This window comes from Dipodomys ordii, unplaced genomic scaffold, assembly GCF_000151885.1.
Source record: "Dipodomys ordii isolate 6190 unplaced genomic scaffold, Dord_2.0 Scaffold83, whole genome shotgun sequence".
NCBI classification, from domain to species: domain Eukaryota; kingdom Metazoa; phylum Chordata; class Mammalia; order Rodentia; family Heteromyidae; genus Dipodomys; species Dipodomys ordii.
In genome coordinates this window covers 489,556-503,731 of record NW_012267299.1, presented here as the reverse complement: position 1 = coordinate 503,731, position 14,176 = coordinate 489,556, and positions in this window count along the sequence as shown.

The following is a 14,176-nucleotide window of genomic DNA, read 5'->3' as shown; positions in this document are numbered from 1 at the left end:
TGAGATCTGAGGATCATGGTTCACAGCTAGCCTGAAGAGAGGGGCTGGGAAGGTGGCTCGGTGGCTCGGTGGTCGAGTGCTTGCCTTGCATGCCTGAGGCCCTGGGTTCGATTCCTCAGCACCACATAAGCAAAAACGAAAAAAGCCAGAAGTGGCGCTTTGGCTCAAGTAGTAGAGGGCTAGCCTTGAGCTGAAGAGCTGAGGGACAACTCCCAGGCCCAGAGTTCAGGCCGGACCTCCCCCCCCCCAAAAAAAAAAGCCTGAGAGACTCTTATCCCCAATTAATTACCAAACAAACAAAAACAGAAGTGGAGCTGTGGCTCAAATGGTAGAGTGCTAGCCTTGTACACAAGAGCTCAGGGACAGCCCCCAGGCCCTGAGTTCAAGTCCCAGGACCAGTAAAAAAGGAAATGAAAAAAAAAAGATAAGGGAGACAAGGTAAGATCAGGATTGCAATGCCAGGATTTCACATCTCAGTCAGTCATCTGGGCATGGTGGTACCTGCCTGTCTTCTAAGCTACCGGGGAGGCCCAGATACGAGAGTGCAATACAGGACAGACAGAAGACACAAGAGCCTCTTTTTAAAATAATTGAGGCAGAGGAAGGGGCATGGCTCAAGTGGTGAGCACATTCCTAGCTTTGGGTTAAAACCATAGTATTATAAGAAAATAAAATAACAACAGGGTAGGCAGGACCAGGAAGTCAAGGGAGGCATTTCAGCTTAACTGGAACCAAAGACACACAATCCACATTCAGGACAGAGCCCAGGTTCTAGAGATTTTAGTGCCTGCAGGTAAACTTCCACACTGGGGACATGGGCTACTTAATTACCTGTTTCCTTAATAAAAATGCCTTAAGAGGATGAAAAGCACAAAGGTAAAGGGTTTTTTAAATTTGTTTTTGTTTTCCTTTTGTATTCGAGTACTAGGCTTAAACTCAGAGCCTAGATGCTGCCCCTTAGCTTTTTTGCTCAAGGCTGGCCCTCTACTACTTGAGCCATAATTCTTCTTCTGGCTTTTGGGTGGCTAATTAGATATAAGAGTCTCCCAGACTTTCCTGCTCTGGCTGTGGCTTCTAACTATGATCCTCAGATCTCAGCCTCTTGAATAGCTAGGATTAAAGTCATGATTCAGTCAAAGGTTCTAAAGAACAAGAGTACACAGGCCATAGCCAGCAGAGGCTGAGATGAATCGGGAACCATGAACTTGCTTGCACTCTAACACCAGTTTGATCAGGCTCTGCCTCTGCCATCCCTTCTAGATCTGTTGTCCTGAGTGGCTCTGAGCATAGGTCCAAACAAGGAGGTCTGCTTGCTCTCCTTTGAGCCAATGACAGCCAGCTATATAGCATACATTTAGGTATGCAACAATGCTGTGTATTCCTAAAGCATCAGACAACCATTGACAATTATCTAGTTCAACCCTCTCATTTGCTCAATTAAAACCAAGGCTCAGAGAGACTAAATAAGTCATCTGAGGTCACACAGCTAATATGTACCAGAACCTAGCTCTTCTGACATGAAACCCAAGTGATTTTTCCCCCTAAGACGCTCTGTCTTAAGAACGAGGAAGCATAAATAAAGAATCTGAGGTGTTTACTCGATCCTTATATATACTCTTCGTAACCCTTCATTACGGAGGGGGAAGAGCTCAGCTGTTTTAATTGCCACCTGCAGAAGCACTCGGTGATCCCTTACGGTTACATTTTTGACGAGGCCCTGTGGAAGACCGCCTGAGATCTGAGGCAAATTGAGAAAGCAGGATGGCCTAATAAAAGCTTTTTATTTGTAGATGCTTATTAAGTGCTCTGTGCTCAGGCTGTTGAGCTTTAGAGTGACTTTGGGATTGCCGCTTTAATGCTTCAGTGAGCAGAAAATTGGAGAGCAAGAGCGTCAATCATGCAATTCTGCCAAGCAGCACCCCCTCCAGCGTAAGCAAATGTCATATGTTACATATTACAAAGCTACCTCAGTTCAACTCGTGGTGCTGTAGGTTTGGGGGAACCTGAACTATGCTGATCTGGTATTACCTGAGCCTCTGACCCTCTATGTTTGTTTGTCATTTATTAGAGGGTTTGTGTGTGGGGGGGGGGTAGTACTGTGGTTTGAATTCAGGGCCTTGTGCTTGCTAGGTAGGTGCTCTTACTACTTGAGCCACATCTCCAGCCATTTAAATTGTTAAAATTATTTTTGAAATAGGTTTATTGCTTTTGCTCTCAGGCTGGCTGATACACTCTTATTTATCTTTCCTGTTTAGCTGGGATGATGAGCGCGTACCACCATGCCCAGCTTTTTATTAGTTGGGATGGTGTCTCGTGAGAACTTTTTGCCTAGGCTGGCTTTCAATCATACGCCTCCCTGTGTCCACCTCCTGAGTAGCTAGGATTGCAGGCATGAGCCACCACACTCAGCTCTACATAGTTCTTTAAAGCTAATCAGATGCTGCTCCTAAATTCCATACTGCACACTGCTGGGCAGGATGGCAACAGTTCACTATTGCTCTCTAGGCCCTCAGAACAGTAACCAGACAGGATTAAGATTCAGCCAGGAAATTAGTGAAATGCAAATTGCATGGTGGTGGCCGCAGGGCAAGAGGAAAATTGCAGGCCATCGCCTAGAGAGAGAGAAATAGCAGGGTGGTATTTTAGAACCTGGCAACAGAGAGCCACCAAGCATACTTGGCATTGCCTTAAAAACACAACAGTGGCAACCTTGTCCCCCGCCCCCCTCAGCACACAGAGAAGTGCCCCAATCTTAGACTCAATGTTACTAACATGCCCTATAACTCTCACCTAGGTCATTACAGAGAGCGCCCTCTTGTGTCCACTTCTAGTCACCCCACCCAGCCAGAGGGAACTGCTATGCAGCCCACTCTGTTCTTAAAGGCCAAGTGGCAACCCAGGGGGAGTTTGTCCAGATTCTTCCACCCACTCAGTTGCTGAAAGCTGAGTCTAGCAGCCTGCAGGCTTACCCAGCAGCCCCTCTGGTGTACAAGACCCTCAGCAGGCTCAAGTTGGAGGAAAAGAAGTTGGCAGCTCCTGGAGGAGGGAGAGGAGACAAAGAGACAGACTACCCATGGCAGAGAAGTTGGGGTGGGAGGGGGGATATGGGGAGGGGGTGAGATATGACACAAAGTCTCCTAGAGTGGCAAGGATCTTGGTCAAGTTTTAAGTGTTGGGCTGTTCCCAAAGGGTTTCTTCTGTTTCTTTTTTGGTGTTTTGTGGGTTTTCTCTCATTGTAGGCTCTCTGAGTTTTTCCTTATAGTGGTCAACCATCCTAGGGGAGGAGTATAGATTGTTTTGCTCCATGGGTTTCCTTCCTGTTAGGCGACAAAGTCAGGCCTTGAAGGCCTGGCAGCTTCAACACTGAGTCTGGTGGCCAGGGGCCACGACTGGTTTTGCTTAGTTTGCCACCTGGCTGCAGTGACTGTCTTACCCTGAGTTCGACACTGTTTCAGAGAATACTTAAGCAGGTTTTAAATAGATTTCCTATTCTAGCTCTGACTTTGGATTGGGCTTTCCTCCAGCATATAATGTTGTGTGGATGTGTGTGGATGTGGGTGGGAGCCCCATTTCAATCCGGGCATCAAAAATAACACCCAGTGTTCGCTTTGGCAGCACATAGACTGAAATTGGAAGGGTACAGAGAAGGCTATCGTGGCCTGTGTGCAAAGGATGACAGGAAAATTCATGAAGCATTGCTCATTTTTAAAAATAAAATGAATCGCAGCCAGAATCCTTTTGTTTCCTGTGGGGCAGTGAGGAGATGCTTGCAGCTTTAGCAGAGATGTTTCCCAATCCTAACTGCATCCTTGGCTCACCCCATTCACTTCTCACCCACTGTGGTCCCCTGATCCCAACACGTTCCTCTTGCTGAGGCCACACAACATGTCTTAGATGTCAAGTCCAATGCAGACCTTTCAGTCCTAATCTATTGGGGGTGGGGGGGAATGAGGAGCCTCTAGCTTGTTAGCCAAGTTTGGTTTTTTATACCACGTGGGCCATACCTCCAGCTCTTTTTTTTTTAGTTTAGTTTTAGATAGGTTCTTGTGCTTTTGCCAATCATCCTACATCTATCTCCAAAGTAGTTGGGATCACAGGTGTGCGCCAGTATGCCCATCTTCTTTGTTGAGTTTGGATCTCAATAACTGTTTGCCCCAGCTGGCCTAGAACTGTGATCCTCCTATCTCTGGATTCCAAGTAGCTGGGATTATAGGCATGTTACACCATGCCTGGCCCTTAGTCCTAATCTTAAATCAGTATCTCGGTGGAGCTGGTGCTGTTGACCCCGCTGGCCATCAAGACATTCTTTTCTCTCCTGATTGCCAGGAGACCATTCCCCCAGGTCTTCCTTTTGCATCCCAAGTTCCTCTGATTGAGTCTTTTGCAGTCCCTCCTGTTTATCTCATGGACATTAGACTCCTGGGTTCTGTCTCACCTACCATTGACTCTTTCTTTCCCTAGGCAGTCACGTGAGTCCACATGGTGTCTGCCTCAGATCTGAGTCTCCAAATCTATTTGTGTCCTGAGAGCTCCAGGCTGACCAGTAGCCTCTCCGTGACCTCTCTATGTACACTTATAGGAATTTCTCACAACCCTAGCTGCATAGAATCATAGAAGTTTTTAGAAAACATCTGTGTGTAGCCATTCTACCTGAGCTCTTGATGGTTTGAAAGTTACGTACATTCAGCAGAAACTGTATTTGGTATTTTGATCATTTCCCCCAGGTTAATATTACACAGTATTGTTACTCTCTTGGGATGCTGGGCTTTGGCAGCCAGCTACAGCTCTCAGTCAGCTCACAAGGGAAAACAACTGATATGCTGTAGTGCATGGTGTTGCTGAGCTTGGATACTGAGTAGGTTAGGTATAGTCAGGGGTATCCATATTTTTAATAGCCCAAGTTATTCTCATGAATTGTCAGAGAATAGGACAATTAGGCATAGGCACACATATGCAGAGAGGTGAACTGCTCTAGATGGGAACCCCTGTCCATTTTACATGCCTATGCTGGGAGCCCATTCAGGACCATAAATTATGATGCTGGCCCTTACATGTTCAAGACAACTTTTCTTCATGCTGGTACTAGGTCTTGAACTCAGGGCCTCACATTCTTGCTTAGCATTTTCTTTTTGCTCAAAGCTGGTGCTTTATCATTGGAGATATACCTCCACTTCTAGCATTTTGCTGGTTAATTGCTGAGATAAGAAGCTCTCAGATTTGTCTGCCCAGGCTGGCTGTGGACCATGATCCTCAAATCTCAGCCTCCCAAGTAGTTAGGATCACAGGTATCAGTTGCCAGTGCCTGATTTCAAAGCTTCAGAGGCATTAGCAATGGATCTGTGGCTCACTGGGAATCAGGATGAGGAAAAATACTGAGGCTGTAAGGAAAGCCTGATTCAGAAGACTGGATTCCTACCACAATTACCACCACACACACGTTTCAAACACAGACATATCTTTAAGAAGAGAATGGGGCTAGGGAATTTCCAAGACCATGGACTGCTTCCCATATTCCATCAAACACTTCTATCTTCTCCAAATATTCTAAAGTTCTCTAATTACAGAATGACCTGTGAGACATGGACAGAGGGGCTAAATCATCGATCAGGATAGTCTCATAAACTACTGGGGGGTCAGAACAATTCCTGCTTTAGAGGAAGTATGAAAAGCCAACAGAGACCACAAAGATGCTGAAACATTGTCATTTGTGTTTCTAATTTGGATCTAACATATTCACAGCATGAACCAAAATAATCATAAGCTATACAACCAGAAGCATCCTTAAAGATCATCCTATCCAATCACTATTTTACACGAGATGGAAAAGGCTAAGGGACCTACACAAGATCATACCACCAGCCAGTGGCCTGGCTGAGCAGATTTTCAATTTCCCAATTCCTGGTCTAGTGCTCATTTCACAACTCCAAGCTATCCTAAGGGATGACACTGAACCTATGTGACTGGCCACATATCTATTTTCAAACAATAGACCTAGGGAACTATCTGGGGCCACAGGATCATCTAGCAACTTACCTTCCCCAAGGAAACCAAAGCCACTCTGACTCCTCTGTATTCATGACCCTAAATGTAGGTGGTTCTTTGCCCAAGGCTGAGACTTTGGGTGGCCTCCCTACCTCCCCCTGCTATGTCCCCAGGGTGTTTCCCAGTAGGATGAAATCTAGGGGGTGACAGCTATAAGGTCTCAGCCTAAAGAGGCTAAATAAATACCTGCTCTCTCACATTAGGCTAACTTTGACTTACCTCTGGGCTAACCTTGGACCAAATACAGATCTTCACTAAGTCCCAACCTAGGAAACGATCCTCACCAAAATGTCACTAGGTAAATTGTGAGGATTGGGACAATTTCCAAAGCCATCCACCATGGACTTGTCTGGAGTGCAGTAATGGTAATGCCCCCTCGCACCAGAACTGGACAGCCCTCCAAAGAGGACTTCTGTCTTTTATATTTTTCTGGAAGGATTTTCTCTCCATCACCTTTTTTGCTCTCTGCTGCTGCCCAGAGATCCTACGCTGAGTTTTCTCACAACCGTGGGTTCTGAGAGATCAGGAGGGAGACTGGAAGGGATTTACTGTCTGGTGACTGACACCAGATACATTCCAATAGACTGGGGCACATAATGGCAGGGTCTACCAAATGTGGTGCCCTGTTGCTACCTTCCTCCCGTGATAGGGAACTGGCATTACTATTGCTGAAGAGTTGCTGGGCACTGTGCTAAGATAGCTGGATGGTGTCTCTCTAATAAGGATGAGCACCACTGCGCTGCCCATTAATAGCTAGAAAGAGAAAACGAGACAGAGCTGGCCCAGTCCATAAGCGGTGCCCGTAAGTGGGAGCAGACCTCTACTGATGCGGCCTTCCGGAGATGCAGGAGATCCAGATAGTGGCAGCCATAGTCTCCCCTGATCTTACCCACCTACCGAAGAGCCAACCTCCAAAAATGGCTCCTCCTGGCCAATTTCTGGGACCCTTCTCCATCTTGTCCATCACAAAGCTCTGCTGTGACTGAGAGCTTGTGGTACAGAGAAATCGCACACTGAAGCTTGATACCCAGGCATGGACTACAGTGGCATGTTGTCACTCGCCTCCCTGCAATGCGGGGCTCTACCACCGGAGGCGCACTGCGTAGTCTGCAAAGCCGGGGTCGCCAGCTCTTAGTCTGGGAGGAAAAGAGCGATCACCGGCCCGTGGAGGCAGCTGCGCCCCCAGCCTCCCACCGCCAGGCCAGGCCTCCTCTCCAGTCCTCTCTCAATCTGGCAGTTTAGATCCCCGAGCTCCTGCGTCTCCTCGCAGGTACAGAGAGTCATGAGGCGATCCCAAGAAGACTGACACCTCCTTGACGTTTCCTTTGATGCTGCCACGCAGAGGAAATAGCTCGGGGCTGACCAGGCCACTCACCAAGTGCCCTGGCTCTCAGGCAGAGCATGCAGTCCGAGCTTGGAGTTCTTTGCCCCTGTAGCACCGCGGGATAGTCTCTGTGCCTTGCGGGTGGCTCAGCAGGTGAAGTCATGATGACACGGATCCTAGGTTCCTGTCTGACACCTCGGCACACTGGAGCTTCAGATAAACCTCAGTCTCTCCGATTTTGCACTCCCTGTAGATAGTATAAAGATCGCAAATCCATTATGGACCTTTATTGCCATGTTACCTGGTACAGATTAGGTCATCTCTGGGTGCTTCAATTGCTCGTGGATATGGTGATCAAAATATTCCTACCCACAGGCAAAGCAGAGGGGAATAGTTGAATGTAAAACACCTCCGTTCCAGAGCATGTAATAAACAGGGTGGACATGCTTGATGCTATTAATAAAGTGTTTCCAAATTTTCCCTGCAGTTGTTGCGGGGGAACTAAGGGACACAGGTAAGCTTGCCATTATTATGCAAGAGGAGCACAACTACTGTTTATTGATGTTGCTGTTGCTCTGGAGGAATCAGAGCCTTGGAGTTATTCGAGGGAAGAGCTAAACGTACTAGGCACTAGTTCTTCCTACTCAAAATGACTCCTCAGTTGGTGCCCAGTGGTAATTTCCTTGGGGTTTTGAAAGGGTCTTGAGGGTCTTTTGTTTGCAGGAGGGCACAGTGAGTAAATTGCATCCTGGGCTTAGAAAAGCACAAAATAAACACATTCCCAGTAGGACTCTTTGGATGAACTGTTTTATTTCACTTTTGGTCGTTGATGGTCCATTGCAGACTAATGTGATGCTCATGTGTCTCAATATTAATGGTTCAGAGCTAAAGGCCACCTTTTGCCTCATACTGTGGGAGACTGGGCAACGTTAGGAGGGACCCGGGCCCAAGTAAAGGCCAGAAAAGATGCCTATTGTCACTTTCTCTCCTGTCTCCCAATACCTCACATTGGAGTCCCTGGGGAAACATCTACCAGAATGCGTTTGAATTTAAACATCACTGTCTCTGCAATCATAATTTTCTGCTTGAACAAAAATCATGTCCTCTTGCACGGAGTGTGCTTCTTTGCTGTGGTCAGGGTGGTGGTGTTTAACCCTTCATGCATGCATAAAGTGTGGCTAGACCAGTCACTCCCATTTCAAACCACCCTTACCTAGGGCACCTGCCTTGAAATATTAAAGACCTTCCGAGGGTATGGGTTGGGGAGGGGGGTCGAGTAGGCAGTGACAGCAATCTCAGAAAAACTCTCCATTTAAAGATGAATGCCTGAGCCTGGGGACTGTATCCCCCTCCTTTCTCTATTGCACTGTGTCCTGGCAAAGCCCTCAGGTACAACTGGTGCTTCCGGACAAACCATAGTCCCCGGCCTCCGACTGGGGGAATATTTGTCCTCGGGGGCTTTCCCAGGTTTTGGGGAAGGGGCTTCAGTGCGTTATCTCCTACCAGAACCCAAAGGCAAGAAGGGCCAGCCGGGGGTTGGCTTCTGGTTCTGTGTACATTCTGATTCACTCACGAAACTAAACAGAAAGGGACACAGTCGAGTGTCTACCCACAATCGAGTTGCTACCTTTCACAGGAAAATCCCTTAGGCCTTCCCTGGGCCTGGCTCGAAATGTGAACCCAGAAACCAGTGTAAGTTGGCGGGACAGCTTTCAGAAAAGAAGCCCAGGACACAAAAGCTGGAGCGAAGAGGCCAAGCCTGCGTGTCTACAGTTAGCACGCCCTAGGAGCCCGCCGAGTTAACTGAGCCGCGCAGGGGTGGTTGTTTATAAACTCATGGCGGGCATCGGGGTACCCGCCACCCGTTCGCCCTGTGTGTTGAGGGCTTTCCTTCTGGAAGGGAAAAACAAACAAAAGCCTTAGGCAGCGCCCAATCTCCCGACGGCATTTCCATGCGCGTCGATTTTCAATATGAATGAATTCTGCAAACTCCAAAACGACTTTGTTTGGGTGTGAGAAAGGTTAACAAATGCACCCGGAGCCCTCCTCCGAGCTGCTCTTTGATTCGGTCTCAGATTGACCGGCTTTCACTGAGCTACACGACCACTCGGGCCACCTCTCGCCCTTCCGTGGCCCAGCAGAGCCTCAGGCTCCATCCCGCCGCCGCTCCGGGGAAGGCAATCTTAGGATTTACCGACGCTCCCCCCACCCCACCCCCAAGTTCCTCGGATTTCATCTCTTTCTTTTCCTCCTGCATGTTCAGTTTGTTTTCTCAAGACCTAAGCAATTTTTAATGTACTCTATACTTCCCGCTTAATCCTCGTCGTTTATTGTATAATTATAGTTTCAAAGTGATTATGTAATTAAAATCATGTTTCCTTGCAGGAAGACTTCAAAAGGGCGGCAGACCCCCGCTCTGGCATTATTTTCTGGTGATGTAATAATTTCCCTGTGATATTTAAAATAAACACATTAGTTCGAGAATTCTAAACATGTCTCAAAGTATATAGTAGGCTTGATTGGCACGAGGCTGGGTTGTAAAGAAATGGTAAAACCTATCACTAGTTTAATATATTTCTATGCTCCCATGCAGGGTAAATTATAGGATAATGGGGTGCAGGCGATGGTAAGCTCTGTTTATATAATCCATTTCTTCACACGAGTTCCCATTGCTTTGCCTTCCCTTTGCTGTATGTGGTGGTTCTCTGATCTCCTGACCCCAGCCATGTGTTTTCACTTTTTCTTCTGATCTCAATTCCATGACCAGCGGGGAATAAAATACAAATTGAATAGTAACCATTCACAGGCCGCTCTTTTCAAACTGTTGTTAAAACCTCTTTGTCTTGTCTAAGCGGTCGATAGATAAATGTGTGGTGTTTCGCCTGATTTTTCTTTTTCTTCTCTTCCTCTCCCCACCCCCTGGGCCAAGGGCTGGGGGGTGAGTGTGTGTGGGGGGGGGATTACCTTCTTCCAATTATGCTCTTTTAAAATTAAAACTCACACCTCCTTTCGAACCATCGCCCGCGTGTCCCGCTCTTCGCAGGTCGCCCCTTTAGTGGAAGGAGGTTGGAGACTGGAGGATTCACCACGTGGTGAAAAGCAGAGGCGGGAACCCAACGCACCTCCCCCCCCCCCCCCCCCCCCCCGTGTGCGGTGCCACCATTGTCCCTCCACCGCCTGAAGGTTTAAACTGAGAACGTGCACGGCCTCGGATCTCCAAGAGCAGCGCCCAGAATCGGCTGTGATGGCTGGAGCCGCCCCTCTTCGGAATTCTAGGGGCCAAGGAGGAAGCCCAGGAGAAGAAAGTTAGCCTGGTCCGAAAAATAAAGCTTCTTTTCCTTTCTCTCCCTTCTTTTTCCTTTCAAGCTGGATTTGCGGTGAGGGCAAGATGAACCAAAAGGTGGGTTGTTTTACAACTTCAATCCCCAAACGAGAGTCACAATGACTCCCTGATTTCGGGACCTAGCCGTTTCCAGCTGTCTCTCTTTTCTACCTCCCCGGCTTTCCCCTCCCTCCCACCCCCCACCCACTCGGGACCCTAAAGGCGCAAGAAACTAATTGTAGCAACTGTGCGTCCCGCCGCCTGCCCTCCTTTTCATCAGACCTTCTTCAAGGTCTTTAGGAGTGGCAACGTCTCTGGTGCCCGCGGGACGTCCTGCTGCAGCCTCGGTGACATCGCACAGAGTCCCTCTGATAGGGCAATTAATTTATAAGCCAGTGATCCCGGGATGGGAAGAGCGCCACCGCGAGGCGGCTCGCAGTGCCCGGGCTCGTGCGCGCGCTGCGCCCGGGGCGCACGGCTGTGGCCGGAGCGCACGGCTGTGCCGTCTGGCTGGGCCCGCGGAGCGCCAGGGGCCGGCAGGGAGATCGTAACCAGCGGAGCCCGCGCCGCCAGGCTGCTCACCGCGCCCGGGTAAGGTTTCCCCGGCGACGCAAAGCCACCCGCACTGGGCGAGGCCGCTTGACAGCGCTCCTCCGCGCCGGCAGCCCGCGTACCTGTAAGCTGAGCCCCGCTCACATGGTCCACATTAAACCTCCGCGCCCGGTGCCTTTGCTCTTTTTTTTTTATCCCCCCCGCCCCCGCCGAAAGGGTTCTTATAAACTTCCCTTCGTTTATTTAGCCTGGTTTTCATTGCTCCAGTTTTGCATGGGTTGCCTTTGTTTAGTTTATTAACCCACGGGGTTACTTTAACTAAACATTGGGGCTGAATACTTTGGGGTTGGATTTCAACGTTTTCTAACGAAATTACTGAGTTTTTTGAAGCCGCACAGAGAACGCTGTGTTGAGTTTATTAGTCAATTTAACAGACTATAAGGGAGGGAAAAAATGCATTTAAGACAGTCCGGGTTCGTACCCACTGGTGGAAGCAACCAGCGAACGCTCAGACCGGCTTCCACGCGTGCTTCCCGCAGAGCCCGAGGCCGCAGAGCGCGCGCCTGGGGCCCGCGGGGCATAGCAGCCTCGGTCCTTCCCCACCTGGCTTCCCGGGCCGCGCCCGAGTTGGTCCCAACAAACCAAAGGTCTCTCCTGTCTCTCTCTCTCCTCCTTTATCCCGCCCCCTGTCTATTTGTTTGCTGCCAGAGACTGAGGATGGTCCAGGATTTAAAAAAAAAAAAAAAAGGAAGAGGATGTCGAGGAATCTGCCAGAAAGATGGGAGAAAAGGTGGGGGAGAGGCATGCTGGCCAATTTATCCCAAGCCTGGGTTGGCCCCCAGCCCCATCTGGAGGCTCTGTGGCTTTCCTGAAAGCTCCAAGAAGACCTGGGTCAGCTGAGGTTGAATTCACAGAGGTGCAGCCTTCCAATACCACCCCTGTCTCTGTGTTGGTTTGGCCTGAGCCAGCAGGAATGATGGTGACCTGGTACTGTCACTTCTGTGGTGGGTCTGAAGTGGAAAGTGACAGGAACTTTATTGCCTAGTTTCCACTCCTGCCTATCCACCTTCCCTTCCTTCCCTTGCCTGGTTGGCCAGATTACCAGCCACCTGTAGACGGAACCCAAGGGTCTTGAGTCCTAGGAATCTCAGACAAAACTAAACTTGGTGATAGTAATGAAGGGAGAAAGGGGCTCAGCTTGGAGATTTCTAACTTTTCCCAGGCTGGGCATGTTTCACATGAGTGAAGACAAGGTGTCTTTATCTCAACCAGGAGCCAAGGCCCAACATTTCAAAACTTTACACACACACTCCATATTTTATACATATATATATATATATATATTCCTATAAAGGCCAACACTCAAAAGATACAACACAGTAGAACAGAGGCTCTCATTTTCTCATCTTGCCCCTTAGCCTTCCAATTCCTTTGCTAGAGACCTCACTGTTAGGAGTTCTTCTGAATTCTAGGGAAAATGAAAAAGGCCTGCCCTTTCTTTCCCAGCTCTGCTTCTGCCCTCTGACTCTTCCTGTTTGCCTTCTCCATCCTGGAGATCGCTGCTGGCCAGGTTCTTTTTTCCCTGGCTGGCCACCTACCTGCTCACTGCCCAGCCTAGAGAGGCCAGGCAGGCCTTGATTCTCACAGTAACTTGTTATGTAAATGTGTTTAAGAATCTTTGGATGTTTGCCTTTCCTTTAAAAAAAAAAAAACATTCTCAACTATTTATTAACTGTTAGATCCTAGCACATACAAAGCAAGCTCTGGTTTTTTGAGTTAACGTATCCTTTACTGGTCTTCTAACTCTCCCACCAAGAAGAGTTAAAAAGAGAACTCCCCCCAATAAAACCAACTAAGCCTTAAAGTAACTTTGTTACTTAAATACTAATATTGGCTGTTGTATTCTTTTTATTTGCTTAACCATTTCTTTTTGTACTTTTTTCAAATTTTTATTTATTTATTCTAAATCTCTGCCCTGTAATCTAGCTAATCAGGAGGCTGAGATCTGAAGACTGCAGTTCAAACTATTCAGAAAAGGCCAGAAGTGGAGCTGTGGCTGAAGTGGTAGAGCGCTAGCCTTGAGCACAAAAAGCTCAGACAACACCCAGACCCTGAGTTCAAACCCCAGGATTGGAAAATAAATAAATAGCCAGAATAAAAAGTGCTGAAGGCATAGTTTAAGTAGTAGAGCACCTGCCTATCAAGTAGTGTGTGGGGGGGGCGAGTCCAATTTAAAAGTATAGTTGTCAGATTCTTATTAAAGTAAATCTAAGATCAGACTAATTCATGGCATTAGTCCCCTTAGAGTACTTATGCATTTAAAGAAAACTAGTTATTCCAAGAAAATCCACATAGTCAGGAATTGGGGTGGCATTGGCTGCTCCTTTCATTGGCAGAACACTGAATGGTAAGGTAGAGCTCCATTTCTAACAGTTTTTGGATATCTGATGAATATGCCCTTGGAATTCTAGAAGAGGTGACTACCAAGATTTAGTTTCATAGACATCTGTCTTCATTATGTTTCATTATGCTTTTGAAGCTTCTTCCAAGCCCCCTGTATATTTTTGGTCATTTTCATTTCTCAGATTCCCAATAATATAGCTTTATGCCTTGAGCCTGTGGGTCTGAGCTCCTTGGGTCCTTGTGGGTACAGACCCACCATAGACTTCATCAGGAACCCTGAGATGACATGCAACAGGAACAGAGGGTTGCCTGTGCCCTGCCACGCCTAAGTCTCAAGGCCTCCAAGGACTGCTTCAGTGCTCTGGCCTTCTAGATCTACAGTGGGTCTGAGTTTTAATGCTTGATGGTCCTGCTTTGGATAGAGAATTAAGAAGTTTGCCCCTCCACCACCACTACCCCAGCCACTATAGAGGTTGGTAGCAAAAGGTGATATCCATTATCTACAGAAATTCACTGACCACTGACTGTAATGC